This window comes from Zeus faber (genome assembly GCF_960531495.2).
Source record: "Zeus faber genome assembly, chromosome: 4".
Lineage (NCBI taxonomy): Eukaryota > Metazoa > Chordata > Actinopteri > Zeiformes > Zeidae > Zeus > Zeus faber.
Window position 1 is genome coordinate 31508046 of NC_137191.1, and position 9627 is coordinate 31517672.

Genomic DNA, 9627 nt, shown 5'->3' on the forward strand with positions numbered 1-9627 from the left:
ACTAAGTGGCATTTTTATAGCCCCATGCTCCAACCCTTTCAGCTACAAGGGACTGGCAACGGACTGGAACCGGTACTGCACTGAACCTAGATCAGGGTTTGGGATTTAGCATGGATCCCTTTGGCATTGTTGCGGACATTTGATCTGTTTTTAAATGTAAAGGAAGAATAACAAATTGGATGTCATTCAAAGGAAGTAGCTACAAGTCACTGAGATCGACCGTCTCAGCTTAGAGCTCCTTCTATCTGGGTCTTCACTGCTGCAACAAGTCCTAAGGCCAGATTTCTTGCTCTTCAAGAGGCCTGTGTACAGCTTGTTAGGCTTGTGGAATGGCATGTGAAACAAGCAGAGCTTTAGAACGAGCAGCTCCTGCTGCATATGGCTTGCATTTACATTTTCAACCCACAGATTCCGAGAACCCGCCGGCTGAGCTTGCAGAGGGCAGAGCTGCTGATGATGGCGAGGCAAATTCAAGTTAGAGCAAGTATACCTACAGTAAATTTAGGTCCTGTGTCAATCTGATTTTAAAGTAGGCTCCTGAAGAATTAATTGAACGCCCTTGAAAACAGCCCAGTTAAAGATGAAAGATGAAAACACAAATCTTTATGTTGGGCTCATGTAAAAGAATGTTTCAGGGTTTCAGTTAATTGGCTAAAAGAATTGAAGATAGGTGGAAAGAATTTTTCAGAGGTGCTTCAATCCAAGATTAATACTGGGAATACACTTTGTTTCCTCGAAATTATTTTCCAGTTTGGGGAGAAATTTGGTCTTTGTCTGTCTTACCCTGATTCAGACGAGAAGGTCAATACCAATTTCATTCCCATGTGGCCAATACAGAGACAGCGGTGTGTGGCGTGTTAACTGTGTTAGTTCAATACAAGGGTGCAGAGCGAATCAACTAGCCTACTGTAGCTTGTGTGGAATTGGGGAAATACACCTTCAAGCATCGCAAAAGCTTAGATTTTTATTGAAGAAAGCAGATACATTTTTTTTTAATGTATCTGGTATCTTGGACATCGAGCTGTTTGTTTCTCGTGCCATGTCTTTTACTATATAACCGTCTGGAAGAGTTGTCAGTTTGTCTCTCTATACCAGGGGATCGGCAACCTTTACTATCAAAAGGTTTGATAGTACACCATTTTTGAGCAAAAAAAAAAAAAAAGAATCTGTCTGGAGCCACAAAACAGCCTGTAGCCTTATAATATAGGTAACCCAGCCTAAACATCTAAATGAGCTAATCAACATAATGTTAATCGAGCATTAAATAGTATGTTTTTTTTTAAATAAATGCAGTCAAGCGCAAATGATTGGCAGGACACTGAAGAGACGTCTCAGGTGCAGTGGTTTAGGTTTTTTTTGAACATGGGGGGGGGGCACATTAAGCGGGGGATCTGGGCATCCTCCCTCATAAAATGTTGAGCGTGAAACACTTCATTTCATAATCTTTTATGCACCAATATATGCCTTTACTGCATCAATTTATGTTGGAAATGTTCTTAAAATTCTACTAAAGTCCATTATTTTGCTCTGCTTTCCACCGCAGTTCCAAAATGGCACTCTTTCTATCATCCTCAGCTGAATACTTTTCAATAAATGCAGTGTCTATGTTCTGGAAATGTCTTTCAATATTACATTTTTTGTTTGATAATTTCTCACCGCAGATTAAGCATAGCGGTAAGCGAACAGTGTTGGTGGTGAAAGCAAACAAATTGGTCCGCGCACTTTTAAATTCTTTATTTTCCTCCGAGACTTTTCTTTTTGGGGATTTGGAATGCATAGCTACTGTATTGCTGTGAAATAGTTCCAAATATGAGGATAAATAATATGGCTGTACAGTCAGAGCTGCAGTCTACTTAAAGCGTTCCCGGAGAGCATTTGCTGCTACTATCCAGTATCCAATCCTAGCTGTCTGCTCTCCCATTGGCTGGAATGTCTGCATTTGGCAAGTAAGGAGCTGAATACTTGATTTTTGATTTTGTTTGTCCTCAACATGTGAGGACCCCGCCTCGTCACGTTCCCGTGGTGTGCATACAAACAGCTGCGTTTAATCAAAGCTGGAACTCGGAAAACTTGAACCCCTTATGCACAATGTAGTTGACTGAAATATATTTTAAAAAGAATGTATACGCTGTATAGGCTACACATTTTTACAACTGAAGAAGGAAATTATCACTTTAGGCCTACAACAATGATAAATGAAAATTAAAAGGTTGAAAAATGACCGTTATTCATATCCATATAATTTCTTGTCAAAGCCACAGGAAGCCACTGGGGTGGGGCTAAAGAGCTGCATGCTGCATGGGAGCCGCAGGTTGCCGACCCCTGCTCTATACCAACGTCCAAACGCAGAAGCCTCCTAGATATTTATTTTTGAATTGTCTGTTTAAATGTTTCGATTATCTTTTTCTCACATACACACAGAAAGGTTTACTCATCAGACCACCTTAACATTAGCTTCCACATGATTTATTGGATTTTATGTCTAATTGACTTTTCTTTTGGCGTCAATCGTAATATAAACAATAAAAAATATAACTGAAAATGCACATCATACAATTGATCATATATACATGTGTGTGTGTATGTATGTATGTTTGTGTATATATGTGTATACTGTGTTTTTACAGGGGTAAACATGGCAATTACATACTTTTAAACCAGTCCGTTGTTCATATACATATCCATACAGATATTCTTTTTCTGAAGTATACATCAGGACACACATGAAGAGGAGGGCTTCAGGCACTTCTTATGTTGAACGTCTGGAACGAGCATGGCAGCCACCACACCAGACAGGTCCTGTTCTCGCCCATGGATAAAAAAAGAAAAGGGAGACCATTTTCGATTTGCCGGCAGATTTGCAGCAGTAGTGTGTTTGCCGCCATATTGCCTACCGCAACTCACAGGTGCTGGGAATTTCCACACCAACCATCTCTGTCATGCCGCCACGATGCGATCCTGGAAAGTCTGAGATGCCGAGCGTCAGGGATGCATACCAGGGTGAAGATCTGAGCATGCCCCCCTATTTAAGCATCTAATATCGATGACCGTATCAAACGTGACCTTGATTTGAAACTTTTTGAGCACATACACCGGAAAAAAAGAGCGGTTGTATCAACTTCGAAACAAAACTGCTTCAATTTGTAAATTCTATATACTGTATTTGTTTTGAGGTTTTCTCAGCTAAAAATTGAGAAATTAGAGTGAGAATTCCTGAGATAACCAAAACATTTATTAAGTATATATAGGTATAACAAAACTTGACTTAACAGCCAATCATTGTTAGGAGCACAAACATGGCCACCCTTTCAGTATTTATATCGCAATCGCAAGATGAAGTTGGATTGCATAAAATCTCTGAATAATTCTTAAAATAGAGATTAATATATATTTTTTAAATGTATTTTGTCATTTAATTGGTCGTTTAATAGTAATAAAAAAAAAAAAAAGAAGAAAAAAGGGATCCACCATAGAAGGCAAAAACAAAACAAAAATATATATCTTTCTTTGTATTCTTAGAACAAAACACTTCAATATCCAATAAAATACGTGTTTTTCCGCTAGGCTGGATTGTATGTTTTAGCAAGGAAAATATATATATATATATATTTATTTATTTTTTCACTCAAAATGGCAGATGTTGACGTCGATGGCCAAGAGAGAAGGCATCCAGTCACAAGGCTTGTTTTCCCCCATTTTATCTAACACAATGTACCCACTATTGTTTTTTGTTTGTTTGTTTTTTCATGAAAAGTGGATATTTAAAATAAAAAGCAGATCTGATCAATTACAGATCTACTTGATTGAGATAAGAATAAAAATAGCTTTTGAGCGATAAAATCAATATCTTTGGCTCTCTGATGCTTATCTCTTGCACTGGCACCCTATGTTTTCATGTTTTTTTTGGAAATTATGAGATAAGATAAGGTAAGATAAGATAAGATGAGATAAACCATTATTAGTCCCCCACTGGGAAATTTTACATTGTTCCAGCAGCAAAGAGGGGATAGCACTATAAGCAATATAAAATATATATATATATATTAAAAAAAAAACATAAATAGGAACCAGAGTACTAAGTGTATTGCACATATCTTGACACATTGCATATCAGGGATTGTACTTTTTTTTTTATTATGAAAAATTGCACTTGGATTTTCCAGTGTGTGTGTGTGTGTGTGTGTGTGTGTGTGTGTGTGTGTGTGTGTGTGTGTGTGTGTGTGTGTGTGTGTGTGTGGTCTACTTGCTGCGCTGTTGGTTATACAGTTGGACAGCCACAGGCAGGAACGACCTGCGATAGCGCTCCTTCCCACACTTTGGGTGAAGCAGCCTATCGCTGAAGGAGCTCTCCAGTGCCATCAGAGTCTCATGCATGGGGTGGGATTCGTTCTCCATCATGGATGACAGCTTGGCCATCATCTTGCTTTCTCCCACCACCTGCACCAGGCCCAGGGTGGTCGTCAGGAAAGAGCGGGCCTTCTTGATCAGTTTATCAAGTCTCTTCCTGTCAGCTGTGGTGAGGCTGTTGCCCCAGCACACCACTCCATAAAAGATGGCTGATGCCACCACGGTGTCGAAGAAGGTCCTCAGGAGAGCTCCCAGCACTCCAAAGGACCTAAGTCTTCTAAGCAGATAGTCTGCCCTGACCCTTCTTATAAAGTGCATGTATGTGATTAGTCCAGTCCAGTTTATTGTTCAGGTGAACACCCAGGTACTTGTACGATTCCACTGTGTCAATATCCATTCCCTGGATGTTCACCGGTGTTGGGGGGGAGTGTCTGGGCCTGAGGAAATCCTTTGGTTTTACCCGCATTGATCTGGAGGCGGTTTTGCTGGCACCAGCCCACAAAGTCCATGGTGAGTTCTCTGTATCCCCTGTCGTCCTCATCTGTGATGAGGCCAACGATTGCAGAGTCATCAGAGAACTACTGCAGGTGACAGTTGGTTGAGTTGTACATGAAGTCTGCAGTGTTGAGGGTGAAGAGGAAAGGTGCCAAGACCATTCCTTGCGGGGCCCCCGTATTGCAGATGACCATGTCAGACCCGCAGTTCTGAGACCTCACGTATTGTGGACAGTCCGTGAGGTATTCCAGGATCCAGGAAGACAGGTGATGGTCCACTCCTATGTGCTGCAGCTTGTCCCTCAGAAGCGGAGGCTGAATGGTGTTGAAAGCACTTGAGAAATCAAAGAACATGATCCTCACAGTGCTCCCAGGCTTCTTCAGGTGAGAGAGAGCTTGATGTAGCAGGAAGATGGCGGCGTCGTCCACCCCGATGCCAGGCTGGTAGGCAAACTGGAGCGGGTCCATTGATGATCTCACCAGGGGGCGGAGATGCACAAGGACCAGCCTCTCCAGGGTCTTCATGAGGTGAGACGTCAGTGCCACCGGCCTGTAGCTGTTGGGATCCTTGAGGTGCGGGACTTTCGGCACCGGTACCATGCAGGATGTCTTCCGCAGCTGTGGCACTCTCCCCAGCTTCAGGCTCATGTTGAACATGTGCTCCACGATCCCACAGAGCTGGTCTGCACATGTCTTCAGGATCCTGGCGCTGATGCCATCCTGATCTGGAGCCTTTCTCTCCTTCATCTTCCTGAGCTTGTTCCTCACCTGGATGGTAGTGAGGGACAGATTGGGGCAGGGGGGCTGAGTGGAGAGTGTGAATGGGGGGGTCTTGTCTCTGGTAGGAGAAGCCAGGGGGGGTGGCTGTAAGCTGAGTATTGATGGGAGGAGGGTGGCAGAACACCTGGGGTGCAGACGACAGAGGTAGCAGCAGAGGTGAATAGGCCGGGGGAGAGGTAGATGACTGATCAAATTTATTGAAAAACAAGTTCAGATCATTCACCCACCTCTGATCCCCCACAGCCTGGGAGTCTGATTCATTGTGGCCCGAGATGGTTTTGAGGCCCTTCCAGGCTCTGGTGTTATTTTGCTGCAACTGGTCCTCCATCTTTCTTTTTACCTTTCAAATTATGTCCATACTGGTGGTTTAATGGTTCCTCTTGCTTAAAAAAAACAAAAAAAAAACAAGCTTTAAAGGAAATTACAATTAAAATAACATTTCAATTTTATTTGCTTTGAAGCTTGTTTTATAAAACAACACTTTTTTGTTCAGAAATAGCTCTTAGCATTAGCGTTAGCGTTCATCATTAGGTCTGTCTGATTTTCAAATGCAAAATCATTCTGTAAAACAGATTTTCAGGCTTATTGTTTGTTATTTATTTTGTTATTATTATTATTATTATTATTATTATTATTATTATTATTATTATTAATAATAATAATAATAATAATAATAATAATAATAATAATAAGGGTTTGCGCGCATATACAATGTGATGTAATGTGGTCTCCCCTTTCCAGAAGTGCAGGTTTATTATTTACACGTAAAGTATTTGCACAAAAACATCGAGTTTTTACTAAATACGGTCCCATAACAATGGAAAGCAACTGGGGGACTACGACAGAAAGACACTCTTAAATGTAAAAATGTACTTGTAATGTAAAAGTACAAAAATGTAACATTTTTAGATACGTTTTCGATCGATCCAGCGTGGCTGGCAGAGATTCTCAGATCCGATCACCAAAACAACAAGGTGAATGTGGGAAAATGGTGGAGAAAACAAAGAGGATCATGCGGATGCATTCGGATCGACTGAGAGCTCAAGCCCACCGTCCACCGTACCTAGCATCTTTCTTGCTAATATCCAGTCTCTGGAGAAAAAGATGGATGATCTTAGGGCAAGGATTACACTCCAAGGGATATTCGAGACTCTAATATCATCAGCTTGATGGAAACATGGAATACGTTGTTGGTACCGGATCGAGTCATCTGTCCTTCTGAGTCCTTCTGTTTTCAGTTCAATTATCATCATGGCGATCTACATTCCACCGCAGGCGGACACCGTGGCAGCGCTATCGGTTCTACACAACGCGCTGTGTCGGTATCAAAAAAACACCCTGATGCGCCGATGGTGATAACTGGTGACTTCAACAAGGCAAACATTAAACCATTCCACCAACACATTATGTGTACCACCAGGGGGGAAATAACTTTGGACCACTGTTATACTCCATTTAAGAGTGAATACAAGGCTGTTTCTCGCCCACCTCCGGGTAAGTCGGACCACACCGTATCAACAAAAAAGTCAATGCGAAGGAGTAGTGACGAGGGACGTAAAGCGGTGGTCAGACCAATCAGAGGCGATGTTACAAGATGCACTGACTTACATCAACTGGGATATGTTACAATCAAGTTCCAGCGACGTCAGCAAGTTTGCAGAAGAAACCACAGCTTATATAGCTATGCTAGCGGAGAGCATTGTACCATCAGTTAAGATTAGACCTTTTCCCTATCAGAAACCATGGGTTGACAAATCCATTCGCGCCGCTCCGAATTCTCGCACCGCTGCTTACAGCTCCATCTTTTAGGGATTATAAAGCTGGGGTTGAGCCCAGCACCGCTAGCTCACCTGCTAACAACAATATTGTCAGTGCACTGGCTAGTGTGCTGGCTAGCACGGCTGAGGGGAGTTCCTCAGCTGGGGCGGATCACACACTCTCCGTGACAGATTGTGTGGTGAGGAGGGCTTGGCTGAGCCCACCAGGAAAGCTGCTGGCCCAGATGGCATATCTGGGAGGGTATTGAGGACCTGTGCTAGCTCCTGTGTTCACCATAATTTTCAACCTCTCCCTGACCAAGGTCCATGGTCCCCAGCTGCTTTAAGAGATCCTCCATTGTCCCTGTACCCAAGAATGCCTCCCCAGCCTGCCAGAATAACTGAAGTGCTTCGAGTGGCTGATTAAGGACTATATGAAGAAGAACAAGAACTGCTCCTCCCTCTGCTCCTATCTCCTGCTCCTAACTGCTCCTATCTGCTCCTCCCTCCCTTGGACCTTGGACCCGCTGCAATTCACATACCTTTCAAACCGATCCACGGATGATGTGATCTCCCAGGTTCTGTACACCACACTCACGCACCTTCACAGCCAGAAGGGGGCTATGTGAGAATGCTGTTCATTGATTGCTGCTCAGCGTTCAATACCATAGTCCCCTCCAGACTAGCTGTTAAGCTGATTGGGAATTAACTCCTCTCTGTGCGCCTGGATCCTGGACTTTCTGACACCAGGTGGTTAGGGTTGGTGGACACACCTCCAGCTTGCTCACCCTGAGCACAGGATCCCCCCAGGGCTGCATCCTCAGCCCACTACTCTACTCCATGTACACACATGACTGTGTGGCCAATTGCAGCTCCAACACCATCATTAAGTTTGGGACGACACAGCCGTGGTGGGCCTGATCTTGGATAACAACGAGAAAGCCTACCTGGACGAGGTGGTGGATCTGATACTGTGTCAAGAGAACTGCCTCATCATGAATGTCTCAGAGACTAAGGAGCTGATTGTGGACTTTAGAAGGGCACCACAAACGAGGGCGTATACGACACTATGGATTAATGGGATTACTGTCGACAGGGTGACCAGTTTCAAATACCTGGGAGTTCACATTACGGAAGATCTGACATGGACTACTCACATTGACACTCTGGTGAGGAAGGCAAGACAGCACCTTTATCATCTTACGCAGCTGAAGAAATTCCTATCCTTCCAATCCTTCTACTCTGGAGCTATAGAGAATCCTGACAGGCAACATCACTACCTGGTTTGGAAACAGCACCACTCAGGACGGGAGAGCTCTGCAGAGGGTGTTGCGTCTGGCTGGATAAAAGATCCTCACCACCCGAACAAGCTATTGCAGCTGCTGCGGTCAGGCAAACGCCTTTGCTGTCACGCAGCAGAAAACAGAAAGACTTAGACAGAGTTTCTTTCCACAAGCCATCAGGACTATGAACACTGATCTCATCAGTGCCCCCCCTCACGACACTCACACACAGACACTATAATCGGTATACACATACAACACACTACATACCTACACACATGCTGCTGCTGCTCTCTTCTATTTGTTGCACACCTCAGATGTACAGTAATTTTAGCTTATATACACTTCTTTTTGGATACAGATGATATATATTTTCTTTGGATGTACTGACTTGATTTTGACTTGATTTTATCTATTTTGCACAGAATAATTTGCTTGTATAGTCCACATTTCTATTTCTATTTTTATACTATTTTATTTTGACAGTGTTATACTGGAAATGTTATTTATTTTAATGCTAAAAATGTGTACAATCTCTGTAGGCACTGCCACTTTGCATTTCACTGCATACCTGTGTGCATGTGACAAATAAAAATCTTGAATCTTGAATCTCTTCTCTTCTCGCTCTGGGCCATACACCGCCCAGGGCGACGCAATTCAGACAGGTCGCATTGAGGAAAACCTGTCGTCATCAAGGGTCGCTCCCAGTCCCTCGTGTCCACTGTGAGGTCTGGGCGAAGGGAGGCTGTTTTTTAATGTATATTTAATGTTTTTGAAATAAATTCTGCATAAATAAAGAAAAAATGTCACTTTTCATTTTCGTGGAAGTATTTCCCATGCTCATGTGTTCGACCAATCACCGTGGACTTACGTCTTGACCAATCAATCCAGGATCTAATGAAACCTCAACCATGTCTCTGCGTACTGCCGCTGTCTGTGTTTGAGATACTTTTAAAGCAATAACAA